The following is a 25,079-nucleotide window of genomic DNA, read 5'->3' as shown; positions in this document are numbered from 1 at the left end:
TCTCTTTCTCTTTTTTCCTCCCTCCCCTCCTGCTCCTTTCTTTTTAGTGTTCTGAATTCATTAGATGGCATAGTGTAAATCAATAGTAAACGCTAACCGCCTACTCTGTACTCAGTTACGCAACATCACATAACCGGTACACAGAGACAAAAAGGGAAAAAGCACACACAGCCTTTACATTCAAAAGCTCTTGCATAATTTTACTTTTCCACAGCCAAAAAGAAAAAAAAGGAAATAACAGATGGGGAAAACTTACACTTTTTTTTCCCTTTTCTCAGACTGTTGAGAAGGGAGTTAGCTAACATTCACGACCATTTCTAGTTGCCCTGGGCTGCAGCAAAACATCCCATAATTGTCAGTGTCTTAACTGGCTTTAAAACAAGATTTTGTGACCCTCCATGATGTGGTAAATTTTCCAGGTAATATAAGACTAAAATTATTCTGAGGTGTTTAATGCTTTTTTACTTATTTTGTGAAAAATCAACAACATTTAAAATATGAAGTGAATTTTAAAATAGAAAGGATAAGGAAGACAGCTGTGTGTGTGTGTATGTGTGTGTTTTCATTTGAAATGTATCCTGATGTAATATTTATGTAAAAAGCTGGTTATATAAACCCTGTCTTTCTCTTGCTTTTTACTTTGGGAGCTGTATAAAGCACTACTGTTTTTTTCTCATGACAAAGTACATTCAAACCCCAAAGTCTTAAGGAAAGAGAAAACATCTAGATTCTACAGCAGAGACACTTAATTCAAACTCCCTATAGGATTCACCCTTTGAACAACAGTTTCATTTACGAACCTGTAGTCTCTGGAATTCTCATTTAAAACTTTCTCTCACACTATTCCCTGGAACACCTTTGGATTTATTGTACTGCCTTTAAGTCTCAAATATATTATAAAAGTATTCTTTTTCCTCTTTCTCTTTTTGTAGCTCTTCGCTTCTTTCCCACACCCACTACTTTTTCATTGGAGTAACTCCCTTCCCAGATGGGAACACAGTGAGATTTGTCTAAGGTTTATCAGTCTTCCTTCCCTGCTATGATATTTTGTTTCACTTAACTGACTGATGTCCTCTGGGGACCGGGCATTTTTCTGATGAGGGAGGTTGGAGGGCTTTGGGGGTTTGTCTGTTCTTCCCTTTTAGCTTCTGCCTATCAAATGGTTTTAAAATGGATACAAAATGCTAGAGAGCACAGCATTAGGCATTGTGAGGTTTCTGCTAGAAGAAAGTGAGATCACGTGTGTGAAAGGTAGTGTGGTGGTAGGTCTGAATGTTCTTAATACAATAAGGAAAGGTAAAAGTAGGAGGGGGAGAGGATGGATCTGAGTAGGAACTACTGAGGTTCATCTCTGTGTGTTTGGGATCAGTATCATTCCTTTAGGTCACACTTTACTTCTGGATGGTAAGGCCATATGAAATTGGTTCATTTAATTTTACTAAAGGTAGGAGGTGAGTTTTTCCTTACTTTTTATAAAAGATTCAGGCTATTTCCTAGTTTGTTTAACTTTCTCTTATGTGTTAGCTATTGAATTTGGGATTCCTTTTGTATGGAAAAATCTGGTGCATAAAGATAAAAATCAAAGCCAGGAGAGTTTTGTCTGGTTTTTCAGGTTTCATTGCCTGAATATGGCTCTGTGTTGTAACAACGGAATGATCAAGATCACTGGGGTTGTCATATCTCTGTATGTATGATGACATGGGGACATCTTTTGTTGTCTTAATATAAATAATGACTAAGCTAGCATACATTATTAAAGTATTTTGTAAATGTGTCTCCTTTCAGCTTTTTTCTTTCCTTGAAAGAATCGATAGCTCAGATAGATATGTTTGCGGAATATAATGAAAATTGGTCACAATATTCTAGTCTTTAAGCAGGATATTCGCACATATATTCATACATATATTTTTTCTGTTCCTCTTCATATTTTTTTAACTTTTTTATTGGCATATAAGTTGATTTACAATGTTGTGTTAGTTTCAGGTGTACAGCAAAGTGATTCAGTTATACATATATGTATCTATTCTTTTTAATATTCTTTTCCCTTATAGGTCATTAAAAAATATTGAGTATAGTTCCCTGTGCTATACAGAAGGTCCTTGTTGGTTATCTATTTTATATATAGTAGTGTGTGTATGTTAATTCCAAACTCCTAGTGTATCCTTCCCCCCTTTTCCCCTTTGGTAACCATAAGTTTGATTTCTCCTTTTTTTTTCCTAATACATTTATTTATTTTTGGCTGCATCAGGTCTTCGTTGCTATGGGCGAGATTTCTCTAGTTGTGGCAAGCGGGGGCTACTCTTTGTTGCGGTGCGTGGGTTTCTCATTGCGGTGGCTTCTCTTGTTGCGGCACACGGGCTCTAGGTGCACGGGCTTCAGTAGTTGTGGCACGCAGGGTCAGTAGTTGTGGCTCACAGGCTCTAGAGCACAGGCTCAGTAATTGTGGCGCACGGGCTTAGTTACTCCGTGGCATGTGGGACCTTCCCGGACCAGGGCTCGAACCCGTGTCCCCTGCATTGGCAGGTGGATTCTTAAACGCTGTGCTACTAGGGAAGCCCCACAAGTTTGTTTTCTATGTCTGTGGGTCTATTTCTATTTTGTATATAAACTCATCTGTATCACTTTTTTTTTTTTTAGATTCTACATGTGAGCGATATTGTATATTTGTCTTTCTCAGTCTGGCTTACTTTACTTGGTAAAATAATCTCTAGGTCCATCCGTGTTGCTGCAAAAGGCATTATTTCATTCTTTTTATGGCTGAGTAATATTCCATTGTATAAATATACCATATCTTCTTTATCCATTCATCTGTCAAGGGACGTTTATGTTGCTTCCATGTCTTGGCTATTGTAAATAGTGCTGCATAGAACATTGGGGTGCATGTATCTTTTTGAATTATGGTTTTCTCAGTTATAGCTGAGTGTGGGTTCCAATAGGCAGTTTTGTATGTGTGTACCTGATTATCAAAATGAATTCTGCACCATGTAAAATGTTTCTTTATAATGTAATTGTAACATGATTAATCATCTGTAGCCAAGCACTTAATTTTGGTGGGTAGTTCTGTATACAGAGAATCATTTAGAATACCCCGCTTTTCAAATGGGTTTGCTTGGATTTAAAAGAAAACTTAGACCTCTATAGAGGAGCATTTTCTTGATTGTCCAAAATAGTTGGAGCCATCTGGTTATCAAAGAAGTAGAGGAAAACGTCTTTGAGTAAAACATCTTTGGACTTTTTTTCCTGCCTCAGTTTATCAGAATATCTTCCAATTCCATCTCGGTGAGTTTTTTTGCACTCTCTGAACCATACTCAGGTTCAGAATTGACCTTTCAATGCCCAATGAATGCCAGCCGATTCTATTCAGCCCCCTTTTTTGGTTGTAACCACATCACAGAGAACATATAGCCTACTTCTAGTTTTTCTTCTGCAATATGGGATCCAGGCTGAGGAAGGGCTGGCAGGCCTAAACTTTCTATTCCCAGGGTGTTCAAGAATCTAGGAGAAGATTTAAACATTTTCTAATTTTTCAGAAGTACTTCACAACTCTTTTAACCTGGCTTCTCATTTCTATTGGCACAATAGATATTTTTAAATGTTGCAAGAACCTCAGTCACTGACTTACCTTTTCAAGAAGAATCACTCTAGTTGTGCCTGGCACATCGTATCTGCTTCATGAATATGTTTTGGGGAGCTGCGGTGGCTGTTCCCTGTTAGTACTTATGCAGGTAAGCAGTAAGCAATGTGAGTAATAAAGGGGTAAGGTGAAACCAGATGCAGCACTCCAAGCTTCAGCAAGGGGCGACCACCCCATTTTATAAGAAAACCCTTATTATCCTGTCTCTGTCTTTATAAAAATAACAAATTGCAGAAGGATATTTTATATCTTTCCTAGAGGTCCTTTGTAATGGTCAGTGCTGCACAGACCATTGGATCATTTAAAAAACATAATTTTGAGCAAGGTACTTTGGTAATCCTGGTTAAGTTTCATATGAAAATGTGTTACAGATATAACGATTCTGGGTCTCAAATATACTCCTCTTACACTCTGCCACAGGGTCCTTTAAATCTTGGCTTTTCTCATTTTCTCTAGGCAATTATTTTTTAGACTTCTTTTATTTATACAGGTCCTAGGATGATGACAACAGACAAATTTTATATAGAATTCTTCTTTTATATATTGTTTCATTACTTTTAGCTACAGTAATTCCTGATCTTGCTAAATCGATTTTGGCTTAAGTTATTATGCTGGCTATCTTCAAGGCCTCATTCTGGTGTTGATATTGGGGGTGGGAGGTGATCTCTGGTAAAACCACCTATGGCGTCTCCATTATATCAGCAGTGAAAAGACATGCGTGTGGAATTATTGGTAGACTGCTGCTTGTTAGGGAAGCAGTCTTTAAAATGCAGATTATATAATATTTGGGGATTTTGTTGCTCCACAGTAGAAGCTTTTTAAATGTTAATTTGGGGTTTGTTTTGTTGTTCTGTGACTTAGCATAAAAGGTTTTGGTTTTGAAAGGTTTCAGTTCACTCATTCCAGTTGTCTTACAGGACTTGGAATATAACACTATACATTTATTTATACTCATGAAAGAGGATAAGGCCAGTAACTCACAACTCATGAAACCAGGGGTAAATAATCCATAGCTTGTTCTACCACTATTGCCACAATATTTATATCCAGAACACAAGTAACAAACAACCCCAAACAAGGAGAAACCAGTTTGTTTTTATTTACAAAATGTTTAATCAAAAGTACAGTAAAGTTCAAATGGAGCTGCAAATCCTGGTGGTTCACAATGGTTTGATTTATTTTTTTAAACAGACCACAGATAATTAACCATAAAACATAACTTTCTCAACACAAGTTACAGTGAATTACAGAAATAGGCAGCAAGTCATTCACAACTGGTTGCAACTGGTTAGAGCCTTAAAGTTAAGCACACAGGCAGCTACAAAAGCACGTTCTCAGGGCACAGTTGTATTTTCATTCCCAAAGGGGAGCATCCTTTACTTTTTATATAGTATCAGTGTGTCAGTGGCCTGAGTGAAAAGTAAATGGGGTTATTTTCTATGATTGTCATAGATTTATTAAATACCTAGCAGCAACAGTGCTCTTTTCATTTCAGAATGTTTCACCATCACTAACTGGATTTTCCTCGTGACGTTGCCGTCTGGTAAGCAACTTTCATCATCTCTAAATGGCGGTCCAAAATACTGAGGTACAAAGAAGCCAAGTATATTTCTCCTAACCTCAGAAAGACTTAAACCTAAAGCTGTGGTGAGTCCACCACCTCAAGTATTAAATCTGAACAGAACGTATTTTGACATTGGTGAAGGGTACTTATTTCATATCCTATTTGTTCACTTGAAATACCATCATTTAGAATGATATGAAACATGATCTTGAGAACCTGTTGTCACAGAGTTCAACAAATGGTTTGCAGTGATTTTGCTACACTGGGGTGGAAGTATTCAGAGGACACCTGAGTGGACAGAGAAGGTGATTTGGTGAAGTTGGGCACTGATGTTTCCATGTGGAACACTGGATGTTTTGGCATTATGCAAACAAAACCCTCCAAACATATTCTGTGATGCTTTGAACTACATGTTATTATTCAATGATATGCTACACATTTGACGTGCATTTACTTCATGTGGATCAGCCTTAAAATCAGACATGACTGCTCTTGTGTGTATGCACAAACGAAGGGGACGTGGACAACTCTCACCACTACCACCAACATTACCAATTAAGTAAGAGAACCAACACCAGGGCTTCAAGTAGCCTAGGTTTGAAACTTTGAGGTCTATGTGTCTTTTAGTGAGAATTGGTAAAGTTTCAAAATTCAAAGTTTCTAGAATTCTTGAGAGTTCAGTGGCTGGGAGGAGAGTGCAGGTCAGGACTGAGGGTATATTGGTAGAACATCATCAAGTCAGACAGAGCTTGAAAGAGTTGAGTTTGCTAGAGATTGGCCTACATAGAAATGCACTGGCAGATATACCAGAGAGGGGAGGAGTAAAGGGGTGACTTACCTGGCATCTGAATATATTCTCCCTTGCTCTAGCCAGGCCTATTTAGTCATGAGCATCATATTCATCCAAACTTTTAGCATCTACACTCTTGACTTCACTTTATATGAATTTGCATAAAATGAGGAAAGTAATCTCTTGGGGTAATACAGATAGCTTTCTAGCAGAGACTTTCCATATCCATTACACATAATCCACAGTTGTCTACTGTATTTTTGTTTCTAATTCTGTTGTACATCTATCTGTCTTTCTGAATGTACCCATCTTGCCAGTGAAGGGCACAAGCCTTTAGATTGTAACTCCCTACTCCCACTCCCAAGCTTTACTCGTTATACTGCCCCAAAAGAAAGAGTGAGAATGTTAAGAACTCAAGGGACAGCTCATTTGGTAACTTTTATTTGTCATTCCCTGCATTCATTGCGAAATGATCTCATCACAAAATGGCCTGAATTTCACACTCTTTCTGGCTTGCAAAGAAGCCAGTTCCTCCCCTATTTCTATCCAACACACAGAAAGCTCTTTATGTTTCTACAATCAGATAAAATCTGTATTGACATTTCTTTTCCTGTGGGTGTATTTCACTTCTAGGTATGAAGATTTAAACTATCAGGGCAATGCTGTATGTTTGTAGTTTCTCTGTTTTAGTAAATAAAAAGCTCCTTGGGAAAGGAGAGCACATCTTATCCACTAATGAATAAATATTTATTTTCATTTAAAAATGATACATGCTTATTAAAAATAATTTGGAAAAACACACTGGAGTAAAATGAAGAAAAATTAAAGTAATTATTTCTGTAATTTAAATCCAACCATTAATAACCATTTGATATATTTCTTTACGCTCATTTTCTCCTGAGGATATATTTTTTAAAACATGCTGTAATCATACTTTCCATATAATTTTATGTCCTGCTTTCAAAATTTAACCTCAGAATTCTACATGTAATTACATAGTCCTTATAAACATCATTTTAAATAAATATATACTATTTCTGAAGAGGAATAGCTTACTTAACCTAAATGTCCAACAAGAATATTTTTTTTAACTTTTTGTTTCCATAATCTTACATATAAAAAGTAAATGAATCAGTCAATAAATAATGAGTAAACGAATGAAAGTTCAAATCAGTATAAATTTTTAAAATTTTTATTATGAAAAATTTAAAATACATGAATGTAGACAGAACACTACAATGAACCCCCATGTACCCATAACCCAGCTTGCACAGTGATTAACTCATGGTCTATTGTTTTCCCGTGCTACCACCATGTTATTTTGAAGCAAACCCCAGTCATTATAGCATTTTAGTCCATCAATATTTCAGGCCCATCAGAACTTTTTACATTTTAATGTTAAAAACATTCAGATGAATAGTTCTAATCATTGTGTAGAGGAGTAGTTTTCTTCTGAGTGTGCTGTCATCACATTTTCTAAAATGTAACAATTGATCATAAAATCTCATCAGTGTGTTTCATAACATTCTTAGGCACATCTGTAAGCCAAAGGATAATTTGGTTGACTAGAGAGACATTTTACAGATTTGGCTAGGTTTCTTGGATGAATTTTTTTTTTTTTTTTTGGTATTTTTTTTTACTTGACTCAAACTTAGGATGATAATTTGCATGCCAGATCGATGCAGCATTAATTATACTCATTATTGGATATATGTTGTGTTATATACAATTCCATATTTGAGGTGAAAGGAAAACATAGGCCTTTAACTACTCAGAAGCCCAGCATGGCTGCAGCCAACCCATCCTAGATAAATATGGTGAAAATACTTAAACCAAATGTAACACTGGATTTAAATGTTTATAGTTTTTTAAGATTTATTGGCAGAAACGGAAGGTTTCCTCCTAAGGAGGTACTTAGGAAGTCTGTAAAGGGAGGAATTATCCATTAATAGTCTGAATAATTTTTCAGAAAAGCACTATGTTTGGGGAAGTGGGCGTGGAGGGAGATGGTGCCTTGCAGAACAAAGGGCACTCACTGCCTGTGTGCCTGTGTGTGTTACTCCAGTTTATCCTGAGAATATTTAAAGAACCTTCTGTGGGTCAGTTTCCCATGGCTAGACCACCTCCTTTATACCCAGAGCCACAAGGAGGAATGCTTCATGCAAGTAGGTTGTCTGCAGAAGACCAGTAGTGAAGGTTTTATCCTTCCTGGCTGTCTTTGACCTGCAGGTCAGTGACTGTTCCAACAGGTGTGTTCCACTCATCAGAGATTCAGGATGTGAGTAACTGCGTAATGTCCTGCATCAGTATAAACTGGATTTATGTGTTACTCACGTCTATTTAATCTTAAGAGCACATTTTCCATTGGCCTCGAAAGTGAGTAGCTAAGAATACTGATGTGCCTAACCCTTGGGGAAGGAAAAAAAAAAAAGAGCTTCCCCACTGCACTAAATCTCTAGAAAAATATGCGGGTTTACAGTATGGACACATACAAAATATTTTCAAACAAAGTTGGTGGAGGAAAGCACATGGAAAAGAAAGAAAGAAAAGAAATAACATAAGCAATAAACTATCCCAAGCAAACAGAAAGCATCAGTAAAAATTGCCAGACTGGATGGTGTAAACAGTACAAACTATTTTTTTCTTTCCATCTCATTTCTTTTTCCCCTCAGTCTTCTGATCATTTCTGTTTCTCTTTATCCTGGCCTGGCATTACCATCGTTAAAATGTCCTCAAAAGGTCAGGGATGTATCTGACAGCTTGGCGTTGAAGCAGGCATTCCAAGAAAAGATAGGTAGGAGCTAGCTACTGTACTATTTTAAAGCTGCAAGGATATTTTACCATAACCCATAATACCCCTATTTTAAAACAGTTAACCTTTTCATCATTATTTTAAGATTGATGCTGACAACACGACAACTGAAATAAAGGTGTAAGTCTTCACTTTTTCCTGCATCCTCTTCTTACATGTGGTGTTGGATTATGTAGCTCATGTCATATAAACCTAGAATATAAAGTAACTTTTATAGAGATGAGTAAGTTTACCAATAGTTCTTTCTAACTAAAGTATTATTCATTATGCCCAAGTGAACCTTAAATGTCTCATCCCGACAACAGCTATTATTATTATTATTACTACTACTACTGTGATTAATGATAGTGTTCACTTCTTGGTGTATGTGTGTGGCATTTTCTTATGCTTGGCCTTTGGGTCTGGTGTTTGTTCCATTGTTACGTTTGCTATAAAACAGCACTTCTTGGAATAAAGTAGTATTCCATATCCTCTACCTCCTTCTCTCTAGTTTAGTTCATGATCATGGTTGGATGATTCTGCTTAGATAGGGCAGGAAATCCTTTGAAAATCCCCCATCAAGCCAGGACTTTCATTTTAGACTTAAATACAGATAGTTACAAAAGAAAAAAAAAAAAAACGTTTTGTTCATGTCATCAGACCTATGTTTCAAGAAGTTGGCATATTTTCTGGATAAACTTTATTAGACACGTAACACACCATCATGCACAATTAACATAAGGATGGGAATTACGGCATTCTTTTACTGAGATAACTTTGACGATTCTGCTTTACCTGGAGTGGTGAGAGAAGGATGAAAACTCCACTCAAGGCAAAGATATTCAAGGAGATGATTTTGTAGCCAGCTCAGTCCTTTCACATTGGAAATGCTGAGAAGTCTCCGTTTTTTCACCCTTCACTAGCGATTACGCAAAGCCTGTGATATAAAGAACTTCCTTTGGAGATGGTCTGTATTTGGGGGGACTGATGCATTAGCAAACCGTGCTGGGCTCCATAGAAAATTGGTTTTATTTGTTCTATCCTACTCTATAAAATATTCTTAAGGTGCCGTTGATGTATACTTTTTTATCAAAAGCAATTTGCTTTCTAAGTTTCTGATGGCCATTCTGTGAATCAACCTAATGTATTTGTGGTGTGGGGATCTGTAACCTCTGAATGCTGAGTTTAAAGACATTTATAATTACTTATTTAAAGACATTTTGGCCCTTAACTCTTTCTCTCTCTTTGTCCACAAACAAGTTGATTGGCTAATCATATCTGTATTTTTATTTTTGTTGCTGCACGCACTGCACATAAAACAGGAAAGAGGAAAGGCTATTTGTAAAAGGTAATTACAATGACAAAATTGTACTTTCTTTAACTGTTCTCATTTTCTAATGTTTGATTACATCAAGACCTGCACTCTAAGAATTGTGTTTCAGCTTTGCTAGGAAAATGACAAAGGAGAAAGGTAAATCCAGTTCTATAAAGTGATGTCAAGCACAACTTTGGCACAGCTACAAATATCAGTAGTTCATTCAAACTCTATTCCTCCACTCTGGTAGGACTTTGATTTCCAGCCATCCTTTGATAAAGATCCAGAGCAAGGAAGAAACAGACTACTTTTGAGACTTGGAGGTCTAATCTTCTATGAGGACATGATAGGTCTAGTAGATTCTTAGGAGCCTGAGTTATTTCTGGGATGGCTTATCCAGCCCTTTGTAGAATCAGAACTCACACCATTTTCTGCAAATTAAATAAAAAACCCATATGTTAAGTGAATCTTTAAGATTCTTTCCAGATCACCCTTTCAACAAACTTTTGTTAATGCCAGCTATGTGACAGGTACATGTGAACCCATTTCTTTTTTTTTTTCTTTACCTTCTTACTCCTTAAACTCTATTTATTTATTTTTCACGTAAGCAAGGAGAAAGCTCCTTATAGTTTGTAAGGGCCCTGTGCATATTTGTATCTAGCCAAAGATTCAGTCCTTTCCAGGAACTCGGGTTGTCAACCGGTGATCTTGCCTTTGTCTTGCCTTGTAGTTCTGCCTGTGGCTCCTGTCACTAGCAGTCAAATAAGGACAATTTTACCATTCTCTCCTGCTGCTCTAATTTTTTTTTAGTGCCGGTACATGAATTTGTTATTCTTTATAATTCCCTTTGAAGTTGGAAATCCAAGGGGAATCTAAAACTGACCAGATGTTTCTGCTGCTGGAGAGGGAAGAGAGTAAGGATTAAGTTTAACGAAAACTTGGTCTCTAGGAAAAAAAAAATCATTTCAGCTGGAAATCATCATTAAGTGTACTCATTTGCTACATATCTATTAATTTACATTTACTAGTTCTTTATAGACAATATCACCTATCAATTTTCTCTGGGGGAGGGAAACATCATAAATTTTGTGAACAAATACGTTCATGTTGTGGTTCGCTCAGGCCTATTTCTCTTTTAGAGTTTTAGTTCTATTGCCCTACATATTCCCCTCACCTGCTTTATGCTTTACAGTGAGTGTTTTCTGTTATTGTTGTCATTGTTGTCCTTGTTGTTGTTGAAGGATCATTATCAAGTCCCATCAGACTGGGAGGCCAATTCTGCAAACTTTTCTAAGAGGGTGAGGTCAATGCATCCTGTCGTTAGGGAGGGAAGGAAAGGAGACCTGCCAAAGTGCTTAGCCTTTATGGAGAACTTCATCCTCTTTAGAGATCTGTAGATCAAAACAAGAGCAAGAGTGATGAAGACCTTCAGAGTAAAAAAAGTCTTGTGGTCTTTTAAGGATTCAGATAATATTGCAAACAGTGTGAATAAACAGGTTAGGAGATGGAAAATTATAGTTAGGTATACGAAAACACAAAAGAGAAAAAGAAAAGCTGTCATTTGTGAGAGGACATTCATGGGGCCTCTCAGATTAGACGTCCAAAGCTTCAGGCCCTGGTGTAAGAGGAAATATGATTAAAAAATAAAATTGGAGAAGAGTCTTAGAAACCAATCAGGATGTTTTGGTGGTGTGCTTAGTACTTCACAAAAGTGTTGGATTGAGAGATGGACTTTTTATTTGCTCGCTTCTTGCACAGCATCTGTCATACTATCCCCTTGCATTGCTCTCTGGATTTCCCAGGTTTCTCTAGGTTTCTGGGAGGACAGAGAAATCTGTGAATAACTACTGTGCACCCCTTACCTTGCTCAGTGGATTAAACATTTGGAAGCATTCCCCACACCTCATAAGGGATGAATACTCACAACTCAGGTTCTATTGCCCTCACCTATCTTGTTTTTAAATAGACACTCTGCATCCTCAGTAATTATATTAAGCTTCTTAAGCAGCACATATCAATTTCATATACCATTTTAAGCATTTGTTCAGCGTTTTGAAAGAGAGAGTAGGGGAAGAGACAGAGAGAAATCACTTAGCAGCTGATTCACTTATTTTAAGCAGCTTTCCCCATTTGAAAATATAAAAAATTCAGGTCCTGGAACATTGGGTGATTTGAATGTTCTATAAGGATTTGAAAAAAGATTTTTTTGAATCATACGTTCTACATTCAGGGACCCAGATTTTCAGTTTAGTCCTTTAAAAAAAAAAACAGGTTAAAATAAGGGGGTTTCAATCTAAAGTTTCTCTTCTTTTTCATTTTTCATTATTATTATTACTATTAATCAAAGCAGATGGTATGAAAAGCATTTTTGTTGGTCTCACTGATGACAGAGCTTAACCTAATAGTCCAAGACTTGGAACTTGGTGTTTCAATAAAGAAAACACTGTTTGAGGTATTTTCCATTCAAATCAGCATCAAAAGTTTTTAATTAACACCATCAGAAATTAATGGACTAAATGCAGTTCAAGGTTCCTACATACCCCACTACTGGGAACGAGACAGCCAGAGGGACCCACTGAGCACGTTTGTATTTTGTACTATATTTTTATTTACTCACTGAGCAGAGTCCCAGCTGCATGTTACCAGCAGAGTGAAACCTATGAGGGCCCCTCCACCCCAGCACTTTCACTTTGCTCACTGATCATTGTCCACAGTTCCTCCTGATTGTAATTGGTTAGAAAGTTTGAAATTAGCAAGTCCTTGTCAGTGCAGAAGAGTTTTGAAATCGAGGCTTGATACAGCCATCAGGCCTGCAGAAGCCTAATGGCTTGCTGGGTGGGTTAAGAGCCTCAGAGCCCTGAGCACTCTCATCCTCAGGCTTGGCCCCAATCACCATCCACCACCCTCCAGAGCTCCCTGTCTTAGACGTCGATGGTTTTATTTGGGGCCTTTTCTTTTCCATCACTGGAGCCTCTGTCAGGATGCACAGACTGGACTGACTACTGGGCATGGGGAAAATAAGAGCAAATGGAATAAAGAGTGAAGAAGAGGATCAAGGAAAAGGGAGGAAAGAAAAGGGGAAGAAAAAGCATAAAATGGAAAGGAAGTGGATATGAGATGGAAAGAGCTTTGTAAATATTGACATTTGGCTTCTGTGCAACTGGATTTGATGTCTCAGAATGGAACTCACCGACAGAGCCTAAATGGTCCCTGGGGCTCTTTTTTTTCTCCCAGAACTTTTTTTTTTTTTTTTCGGTACGCGGGCCTCTCACTGCTGTGGCCTCTCCCACTGCAGAGCATAGGCTTCAGACGCGCAGGATCAGCGGCCATGGCTCATGGGCTCAGCCACTCCGCGGCATGTGGGATCTTCCCAGACCGGGGCACGAACCTGTGTCCCCTGCATTGGCAGGCAGACTCTCAACCACTGTGCCACCAGGGAAGCCCTCTCCCAGAACTTTTTAAAAGACTTGCCCACTTGTGGTCAAAGGGATGCTACATATGTTCATATAAGAGTCCATAATGTACCCGTCCACCACGTTTTCTAGGGATTAGGAATACAGTCATATCCTTTATACATTATAATAGAAGAATGAAGGGCCTATAAATTCTTCTCCTGTAACCATAAAATATCTATTGTTTAACCTTATGATCTGGGCCCCCAAACCAAAATTCTCCAGAAAGCTCCTATGCCGCTTGCTAAAGTGCAAAATAAACTCACCTTCAGCCTTACAGCAACACAGGAACTGCTTGGGCAAAGTTAACGAAAGTAGATATTGTCAGCAATGATGAAATGTTTATAGAAGCTTAAAGATCTTAATAACTTTCTATAAATCTTCTCATTTATGTTGAAAGCCTTCAAGCTTAATACATTTAGATGCAACCCATCACCTTTTCTTATTTCTCCTCTACTTTAATACAAAACAACAACAACAAAAAAAATGCAAACCAACTACAACAGCACAGATAACATTGCCATGAATTCAGAATGTCAGGAAATTTTCAGTAGGCCTAGTCATGACAAAATGATGCAAAAAAGCATCACCATTTTTAGAAAAGCTCCCTAAAACAATTCAAAGCTTTCTCTCCTGAAACACAGGGAGATCGACATATATCAGCTCCTGGAGGGTAATTGGTGAATGAGTGTCAGGATTTTCATAAGAACTGTTAAGAGTCTGATCTTGACATCATAGCCAGAGAATCAGGTAAGCCGATTAGCAAATCATCATTTTTCTGTTTCTAAGCTGGGCAGTGTCAGGATTTACTATCCCAAAGTTTGACTTCTTGCGGGAGTCAGAGACACTTTACATGGAATATAATTTAGTAAAAAGATGTCAGTCTAACCTTTCCCCAGACCATCCTTTAGATCAGGTTGTGCTAGATCAGATTGCTCAGTGTCTATGCTCCACCCCCAGACGTCTTTATAGTCTGCTTTAGCCGGTATGTGGGACATATCCCCCAGCTCACCTGTAATTCCAGCCACACTGAAGCAGTTCAGTGTTATCCCAGACTCGGCCTCTGTGTTGGTCTTCCATTTTCTGGCCCAGGGCCTTTTCCAATGCTGGGAGAGCTCAATAAATCTACACTGGATTGGGGAACTAGAATGGCAGCTTAATTCCCTGCGGGGGCAACTCTCAACCAAAGGAGGAACAGAGGTGGAAAAGAAATGTTCCAGCCTCCATTCCCTTCAGATGACACCACTGGAGGCATTATATATGTATCTCAGAGATCCTGTGGAATTGTACTGCTGTTGGCCTCTTTGACATATCCTTATTATTGCCAGTCCTCCTCCCTGACTCATTCTCATCACTCCTTCACTACTGCCTTCTGAGGTCACCTTCCCAATTACTATCTGCACCAAGTCCTTGTCTCAGACTCTTCTTTGGATGGAACCCAAAATGAGTCAGGTAGTCAGAAGACTTTTTGTTTGTTTTAATCAGTCAGTTCACAGCATCTGCTTCTCTGCTGTCTACTACCCATAATGAGCTATTGCCCATTCATAGCCCCGTTCCCAAAGCTAGATAGAAGCCCAGTTGCTCACATCAATAGACTGTAACATTTGGAGGGAGAAACATTGTTGTTGTGGTGGTTTTTTTTGTGGTACGCGGGCCTCTCACTGTTGTGGCCTCTCCCGTTGCCGGAGCACAGGCTCTGAACATGCAGGCTCAGCGGCCATGGCTCACGGGCCTTGCCGCTCCGCGGCATGTGGGATCCTCCCGGACCCGGGCACGAACCCGTGTCCCCTGCATCGGCAGGCGGACTCTCAACCACTGCGCCACCAGGGAAGCCCGAAACATTGTTTATTCATCTGTGGTCTCCTATATCTAGCACTGCCCGGACACATAGTAGGTACTCAATTAATGTTTGTTGGATGAGATACGTAATCTGCACAGGGATTTTTATTTCCAGTAATAAGAAATACTGGTGTGTTTCAATCATGTGAGATGCATTACAGCAAATTTGTTGCTATTAATAAATTTCTGAAGTATGTGATTTATTCTTTTAAAAATCAAAACAAACACAAGACTGTCCCTATAATAAAGTTATACACCTGTGTTTTCTAATATGCTTTATTAAATGGGAGAAAAATGGGTTATGTTTTAGTTTGTACTCTAGAAATTGCAAATAACCCTAGGTAACTCCATGAGAATGTGTTAGAATCTAAATATCATCTCTCCTGTACATCAAGGTGGGGAAAATAAAGTTGAGTACTTCAGAGTCATACTGTAGGAATAGTGGCAGATACTGAAGTGTCTGATCAAATTCAACAGGCTTTTTAATGACTCTTGTTTTGGGGTATTTATTGCTGTGATTATGTGAGTCTAGTCTGAAATGAGACATGGTGATGTCCTGTTGATAGCTGTTTTCTAGATAGAAATCTAAGATCCTCTATATCTATAATTGGCACCAGGGAAGAGTCTACATTCTGTAAGAGAGATTAATGAAGTACCAGAACACAAATAACAATGAAATAGAAAGTTCAAAACTTTCTTCCTGCATCTCAGTGTCCAAGACATGAAATTTTAAAGTTATGTCCAGGGTGCGGTGACCAAGATGATCACCTAACACCACAAGCCTTCTTCTTTTTAACCAATGTCCCACTCTGGACTGAAGAAGAAGGACACTTCAGGAAAAGGGATCTTAATTTCCCACGTAGTTTATTTTGGCCCCATGTGAGTACAAAAGGACCTGATGTTGCGTGTTAGCTGTACTCCTCTGAGAAAAAATAAGATTTTCTTCCCCACTTTAGGAAATTTCTTCAACTTTTATTCTAGGAAGATTAAACTATTGATGATTACTGAATCTGTCCAAAAAAACAAAAAAAAAAAACCAAAAAGTATCTGTTTCAGGAAGAAATGGTGATTTCCATTTACTTTCTCAACATTCTTGCTGACACCTGGAGAACTGTAAAATTATAAATATTTAGAAACATTCCCTTCAAGAAAAGTCAACTATCTGATCTGCTCTTTTCCAAAGTGGACTTATTTGGAATTTGTACTATGCCCTGCAGCAGTTTTCTAAATATCCTCATCTTTTCTCCAGTGATTATTGATCAACCTCCTAGGAAACCCCTTTCTACACTAATGTTGTTTTCCAGAAAAATATCAGCTCAGTTGTGAAAGATCCAAAAGGAGGCACTGAGACAGTGATTATAATGGCTGATGCTGTTTGTGTTCTGAAGAGTTTGTGGTTTGGTATAGTGTGTAGTTTGCCAAACTTTGTAGAATTATTATTGATCCCCTCAGGGAGGCCTAGTGGCAACTGGAGCTCCAGGGGTTAGTCATATCTAGCCCAGCAGAGCCTCCTCTAAGGCTCCAAATCCCTCCCAGTTTATCCCAGCAAGCAAGCAAGACCAATATTACCCCTTTCTATGTATGCCATGACATGAAAAAGTTTGGGAAGTGCTAGTGTTATGGACTGAATGTTTGTGTCCCCCCAAAATTCATATGTAGAAGCCCTAATTTCCAACATGGTGACAATAGCCCCATGCTTGGAACTTTATTTAAGCCATCACATTAAATACCCTTACAGACTAATAAGGCAGTATAGCATGATAGTTAAATTCTGTGGGCTATAGATAAGAAAGTCTATACAACACTTACCAGCTTTGTGACTTTATGGGAAAGTTTATTATCTTCTCTTTGGCTCAGTTTCCATACTGCACAGTTATAACAGTAATAATAATAATATTACTTACCTCCAAAAACATTGCTGTAAGGATTAAATGAATGAATATATCCAGAATGTTCAGAACAGTAGTAAGTACTCAATAAATATTACCTATTAATTTCTATCTTTTGATGCCTACATTAAAATCCCACTCTTCCGTGAACCTGTCTATTAAAATATATATCCACATTGATTTCAACTTCTTTGGTTCAGAAGTAGATCCTAAGAAGAAATAATGTAATATAAATGGAAAAGTCTAAGGCCTCTATGCTTTTTTTTTTTTTTTTTTTTGGCGGTACGCGGGCCTCTCACTGTTGTGGCCTCTCCCGTTGGGAGCACAGGCTCCGGACGCACAGGCTCAGCGGCCATGGCTCACGGGCCCAGCCGCTCCATGGCATGTGGGATCTCCCCAGACCAGGGCACGAACCCGTGTCCCCTGCATCGGTAGGCGGACTCTCAACCACTGCGCCACCAGGGAAGCCCCCTCTATGCTTTTTAATTTTGGCCCTCCAGCCTCCTAATATTGTGGCCTCTGGGAATTTGATTAAGATTCTCATACTCAGTTATGCTTTTATTTAAAATGTGTAAACATTAGCCATCTTAGTGTTTTTATCAGAATTTAAATGAGATAATATGTTTGGAGTCTACAGTCTTGCCTGGACAATAAACAGTTTTGTAAATGTTAGTCTTTTCTCCCTTATGGTGCTATAAAATTGTTTTGTTTGTTTTAGCATCTATATGTACCTATTAGTATCTCTGGGCAGGTAATTCATATATTTCTGCCAGTGCCACAGGCACTCACACATTAGTCTGAGACAGTCAATAAATATCTATAGGCTGTACAGAGGCAGTGATATTAAACAGTGAGCTGGTACAATTCTCAGTTTATCACAAGTTCTCCTGCCTCTAACATGGTATGTACTCTTCAGATGTCCCATTGTTTGATTCAATAGTGGTAAATACAAAGGATTTTTTTCTTGGTCTGTTGATTTGTAAAAGATTTTTATTCAAATGAAGAGAAAATTTTTTATAAAGCAGTCTTTAGTTTCTACTAAATGTGAACATATAGAATTGTTGAAATGAAAAAGAATAGAAACACAGTTTTCAGAGTGATGCTGACATTAGTTGATGATGCCAAGGCACCAATGAAGAGTGTATTTTTAAAATTGAATATGTTCTTATTTCTTGTTTGTTGATTTTAAAGGTTATCTAAACATGTGAAGAAAAAAATCAAATTTTTCCAATTTGAAAAGAACAAAAACAGCTAAAACCTTCTTTTAAAATTTCGAAGCTATTATGAGACTATTACAGAAAAAAGATTGTACATGAAAGAATTTTTTTTTAAATCAGGTTGCTTTGCCTTTCTTTAGTCACTTCAAAAGTCTTTGTCAGATATGAAAAAGAAATATTCTCAAAATGAAGAGTAAATATAATTAAAATGGTTCCTTGCCTTGACATATAAGCTTCTTATCGGCAAAAATCTTTATAAATTTAATACCATGAAACTTGGGTTTAAAAGAAGGAATAAGAAAGAGTGGGCAGGGAGGGAAAGGGAGAGAGGAAGAAGTTTGATTTTTTATGAGTTGACATAGAAATGATGGTAAGTGAAATTATATTAAATCCTTAATTGCTTTTGATGAGAAAATTTTAGATCCATAGTATTTTCTTTTTATTGCCGGTATTTGGCATGTACCTAGCACACAGTAATCTCTTTTTAATAGTTAACTAATGAATGAATGATATTGGCTAGGCCACATTAGTTTGCTTTAAGCATGGTTTTCTGGCAACAGAAATAATTAAGAATATAGTCGATTCATCATCAGGATCAAATGTTTATTGAATACCTACCTTACATTCATTCTTTAGCAGGTAGTATAGGGCTATGGTTAGAGTTTCACATTCTTGAACACTTAGCTGTGTGACCTCTGTGAGCCTCAGTTTCCTCCTGTGTAAAGTGGAGATTTTGAAAGTGCCCAGTTCAGAGGATTGGGGAGAATTGCATGAGATAATGCCATAATGCACTTGGCAGAGTTCCTGACAGTAAGTGCTCACTAAATTTTAGATACTGGTATAAATATTATATTACTTATAATATTATAAATAAATATATTACCCCATAGAATTGTTATGAAGAGTTAATGAGTTAACATGTTATTACAGTGGTACCTAGGACATCTAAGATTTCAACAACATATATTAAACAATTGGAAAGCCCAACACAAAACAGTGAGGATTCATATTGACAGTTTCTCTGAAAAGAAATACAGTCTAATTGGGGAAAGGGTTCATGTATATTAAGAGATAAAAATCAGTAATAATGAAGTTAACATTTATTAAACATTGACGCTCTGTTGAGCTCTAATGTGCTTTATCGCATTTAACCTTCACAACAACTACATGACATTGGTATTAATGTTACTGTTTTACACAGGAGGAAACTGAGGCACAGATGTTGGTAGAGTTAAGCACTGCTGGTATCTTGGGTAAATCTCTTGTATATCACTCCAGATCCTGAGCTTTTAACCACAGGTGCCAACAGTGTGTAAGTGTTCAGGAGGGAAGTAAACACAGATCACTGGCCACTTCGGGAAGAGCTTCAGGGGAAGTAAGGAGCACTGGGCCCTATGGTGTCAAACATTCATTGTGTGTCAGAGTCTGGCTCCCTCCATTTGAATCCTGGCTCCTCCACTTACTGGCTATGTGATCTTGCATAAAATTTTAATCTCTCTGTGCCTGTATTTTCTCATCCATAAAATGGGAGTAATAATAGTATTACCTGGCAGAGTTGTTGTGAAGATTTAATGAGTCAATTCCTGTGATTACAGTGGTGCCCAGGACATCTAAGAGTTTGATAAATGTTGATGTTAATATCGTTACTGTTACTGTTGCTGCTGCTGTTGTTATTAATGACTGCAGTACTTTGAAATTTTTTCCTTCTTAATGAGCTAGCATTTAAAATTTAAAGAGAAGCTAATATTTCAAAGGTGTAGATCACAAGGAGACTTAAAGCATGGTTTTTCTACTTTTGCCCAAGAACTATTCTTCAGCCTAACATGATAGGGAAAGAAAACACATTATGTCAGAGGATTCCATTGTATATTTAGGTGAAAGAAATTCAGTAAGAGAGTATGTTTGCTAGCCTTATGTGTTTTTTTTCTTTGCTTTGTGCCTATCGATTGATATTTCTCAGTTAACCTTCTTAAGAAAACAGTAATATCAAGTAAAAAATTATTGTCATTTTTACTTCTTCTGGACAAAGATTATTTTTAAAAATATGAACACAGAGGCTTTAAAACAGAATCTTGAGAATGTTAGCCCACAGTTCACACTGTCATGTTTAGTCCATTTCATTAAAGGAATAGTGATGTGCTTAGTGGCTAAGTGTGTAGAAATCCAAAAAAAAGGAAAAGAAGTACAGTAACCTTACTCGTGAGAAGAATATGGTAATATTCATTGACAGGGGAGCTACAAGGAGCAATTATCCCAAGCTGTGTCTTTCAGACAGTGCTGTCAGCTTTTCCATGTTGATGAGTGCAGCTGAGCTTGTGATGCACGGGCAAGAAACTCCAATGTGACTAGAAGACCGGGACATTGGCCACCATATTAGCTATACCAAAGGAAAAAGTATATGTAAAGAAAAGATGGATTTTAAAAACATTTGTAATAGAAATGATTATTGGCAGCACTTGACTGGATTTGCCTTCTGCTGGTGACCCCAGCAGAAGCATTTTATCAGATACCCATTTTCTTATGCCCTTTTTAGAGGCCCTTTAAAGCAAGAAGGCTATACTAGAACACCGATATTTTTGATGTGTGTGTGCATGTGTGTTTATGCATGGATGTGTTTAAACACACATCACATTTGGAATGTTTTGTAATGTTGGGGATTAGGTATCACATGGCTTTTTATAAATCAGAAGGCATATCTAATATTTATTATTTCAGGCAAAGAAAATTCATGGCAAGGTCTGTTTTTTTTTATTTTTGTCTGTCTTTTCTTCTTCCTCCTTTAGACAGAGTAAAGCTTAATTTTAGTATTTACAAGATAATTTGAAGTTATACTGATTAACTTTATTTTCTGGTATTCATTCACCTTAGTCTACACCTGTTTTTACACACTCAGTATTGGATTTTTTTTAAAGTGTAAATCTTTGAGGCTAGGAATTACTAATTAAAAATAGAACAAGGTACCACATGCTCAATTCCTCTCCTTGCTTTGTTTCTTTCCATTTCCCTTTCAGTACTCAACTACAAACTTTGTCGCATGGAAGTACCTCTTTACATACACATCGAAACTACTGTGTGTGTGAGCTATAAAACAACTTAAAACTTGTTCAAGGCCCCAAAGCCTGTTCTTCACAAAAGAACCTTTCTTGCCCGATTTAGAAAGTGTTTTGAACGATGCATAACTAAGTAGAGTAACTAAACAATTGCTTTTGAGCATCTGAAGCTTGCCCATTAAGATTTCTATAGCCTTTTCTTTTGCTTCTTGTGGTTTAAGAAGTGATTCACGTTCAGTATATGAAAGTTCTGGGTTCAGCCCCTTGAGCTTTTTAGTGGAAGGGTCTGCACAAAGCGAATCAAATAAATAAAACAAATAATGTAAGAACTGAGGGCAGTTGAACTCATGCAAGTTTATGCACCAAAATATTTTATTCCTGGGAAGAAAAGTTATCTCCTATATATCTTAGTTTCCTAAAATCCCTAGTTTTCTTAGGAAGATACACAGGAATCAAGTTTGTAAACAACTGATTCAAATATTACCTGGAACTTCGTAGAATAACATCAATACCTTTCATATAGGAAAACCATTATCTACCAATAGGGGTGAATTATGAACATATTCCAACTGAGCAAAAGCATAATCAAGTGCATTAATAATGCTAAATTTTAGATGTTGCACTGATGAGATATTTTCTATACAAATAAAAGACCAAAGTGTATAAAATCTCAGGATGTGTGCCTGAGTTAGAATTACAATGCAGCTGTCATTTTTGCATTTCCTGGCTTTCATGAACCATTACTAGTGATCCTCTGTCATTTAAATCAGTGGAGAACATGGATTTATCTTAATTTTCACCCTTTGTTTCCCCTTTCTGTGATAACAGTTATGAGATATGATGGTGTAAAATGTTCCTATTTATAATGGTTTCAGCCTTGTCCCTTGGCAGCCTAAATCTTCTAGCTAATTCACTGATCAGTTAAATAGTTGAAGTTATTATTATTATAATTATTATTTTACATTTATATAGCACTTTCCTCCAAGGGGCTCAAGGCATTTTACACACAGTAAATTACCAAATAGGAATTAATCCTTATATCACCCTGTGGGGTAGGTACAGTCACATAAATGAAATTCTACAGAAGCCTCGCCTGTGTCACAGCTCTCAGCTCTATTCTCCCCACCAACCCACCAACCTGCCTAACTGAAGGTAAAGCAGAATGCTGTTGGCATGGCAGGAATGGCTCAAAGCAAGATCTTTGGGAAAATGGTCCTGTGTCCTTCCTTTGGTTCTTTGAGCTACCCTGGAAAATATCACTAATGAGAACATCTAAGCACACACATCTCGATTTGCAGTTAACAGATTGAAATAAATTTCACCTACATGATTTAATTTAATTCTGACTCAGACAAGTTAGGATGTGTGGTCCTAAAACTTTATTTATTTATTTTTTGAATTTTATTTTATTTTTTTTATACAGCAGGTTATTATTATTATATGTGGAACCTAGTAAAATGGTACAGATGAACCCATTTGCAGGGCAGAAATAGAGACACAGATGTAGAGAACAAACACATGGACATCAAGGGGGGAAAGCGGCGGGGGGTGTGGGTAGTGGTGGGATGAATTGGGAGATTGGGATTGACATGTATACACTGATGTGTATAAAATGGATGACTAATAAGAACCTGCTGTGGTCCTAAAACTTTAGTGTGTACAAAAATTATTTGGGTAGCAAACTTCAAATGCAGATTCCAAGGCTTTCTAACTTACAGAGAATCAGAAAGGGGCCCTGAAATTTGTATTTTCACCTCTGGATTTTTGAGACAGGTGATGCTTACCTATACTTTGAAAAATTTGAGCTGATTAAGGAAGAATTGTTAGTCCCCATTCTACAGATCAGAAAATGATGGCTCAGGAAGGCAAGATGTCACAGTATTTGGCAGAGCAGGAACTAGAAACCAAGATTTCAAATTCCAAAACCCATACTCTTTCCATTATGCTACAGTGCTTCCCAGAAAGGGAAAGCAAAGAAAGAAACAAATAAAACAGTATTTAAATGTAAAGGAAATGAGAGAATGGTTCAATGTGCATGTGAAACATTTTGCACTATTATGAACTGGCGTCTCCTGGCTCTTTTGGAACTCCGAGCTGATTTGTGATGCCTGGACAGAGAAGCCCATCATCTATAGCACAGGGCTAGACCAAAGCCTGTTCCTTGATCTCAGAGCTACCTTGTTCGCTCTCGTCAAGGAGTCGCTCAACTAACTCTAATCCAGCGGGTGCCTGATGGATTGTAATGTTTAATTTTTCACCCTGCCCACAAAAAGAGTCCTCTACTTAATAGGTGCTGCCACCAAAATAAAAAGTGGGCTTTGCCAGGAAACCAAGAAAAGTGCTTTTAATGAGCTTCCTGTTTACGTGAGTGGGCCCTTTATGGAATGGGATGGGTTTTACATTTTTTATTTGAAGCATTCTTACTCCATTTCTAAGAGAGAGAGGAAAAAAATGTAACAGAAAATGGTTATGAACAATTTAACTACTATTTTTCAATTTAGTATTCCATTTGGGATAATTTCATTCATTTTTTGAATTAATTTTTATTCAGTTTTCTTTAAAAAGCAGGACAAGGCATTATAGGAAAAACTGTAGACAGACATAGTGCATCCAAAGTTTTAATTTTCCTCTGAACTTCTTACTCAGAAGTGTCAGAATTCCATGGTGGGGTTTAGAGGTGCTTGTGGGATTTATTTGGGGTTTTCAGAAACCAGAAAAACAGACACGTGGTGTTACTCGTGGTAAAAATTCCCACGCTCTGCCTAAACTCACCATACTTTTCATAGGTGCTACTGTAAATTGTACTGAATTTCCAAGTCCTTCCTTTTCTCAAATGCATGTATCCCTTAGCTATGAATAATAATTATTACTATTTATGTAAAAAAATTTGTGTCTCTCTTTTTACTCTTAGAAATCATCTTCTGTCTCTGAAATTTTCACCTTTTATTTTAAACACTGATTATTCCCAGTCACTGAACAGACAGATTTTATTTAAAAGAGTCTAGAGCTTCGTGCCGTGGCAGTATCGTAGCCAATGAGGTTTATCCGAGGCGCGATTATTGCTAATTAAAAGAGTCTAGAAACCTTGTAACAGTGGGTAAGATGGCATCTATCCTTTGCCAGGGGTGGAAGACAGCAACGACAGGAGGGATGCATTTGGAAATGTAATTTATATATGCTTGTAAAAGTACATTTTGTATCCTTCTCTGACTTGGCCTTTCAGGATAGTCAGGTTTGATTGCTTCAAAATTATTTTCTACCCAAGGTGGATGAAGATTTTGCCAGACACTTAAACTATTTGGGGGACCCTCTTTAAGGAAAAGAATACAGAATTATGACTACAAATTAAGTACAGGGTCTTGGGAGGGGCTGTGCAAGTGAGGGGCCCTGAAATTTAAGTTCCATTAAATTCATAGTAAATCCTCCTCTGCATATCCCCATTTGGGGCTTTCCAGAGGCATTCTTAATAAATATTACTGTTTCATATAATAACAAGATTATTTGAGGATAATGTCTAGTCTTTAGATTAAAAGTAATA

The 25,079-nt window shown here is 37.4% G+C and overlaps 1 protein-coding gene and 1 pseudogene across 1 annotated transcript in view; both read left to right on the top strand.

The window, feature by feature from the left end:
* The window catches only part of ZBTB20 (zinc finger and BTB domain containing 20), a 797,288-nt gene that overhangs the window by 443,774 nt on the left and 328,435 nt on the right, over positions 1–25,079 (top strand). Inside the window, exon 6 of the mRNA XM_027105198.1 lies at positions 5,130–5,177. The gene's annotated coding sequence lies outside the window, so the exon portion shown is untranslated. The remainder of the gene's footprint in view (positions 1–5,129; positions 5,178–25,079) is intronic.
* LOC113624026 (uncharacterized) lies at positions 24,547–24,715 on the top strand (annotated as a pseudogene).

Source organism: Aethalodelphis obliquidens, unplaced genomic scaffold (assembly GCF_003676395.1).
Source record: "Aethalodelphis obliquidens isolate GAN/ISIS:26980383/991018 unplaced genomic scaffold, ASM367639v1 scaffold1, whole genome shotgun sequence".
In the NCBI taxonomy this organism is placed as follows: domain Eukaryota; kingdom Metazoa; phylum Chordata; class Mammalia; order Artiodactyla; family Delphinidae; genus Aethalodelphis; species Aethalodelphis obliquidens.
Note: the sequence above shows the minus strand (reverse complement) of the source record. Positions and strands in the feature narration are given on the sequence as shown.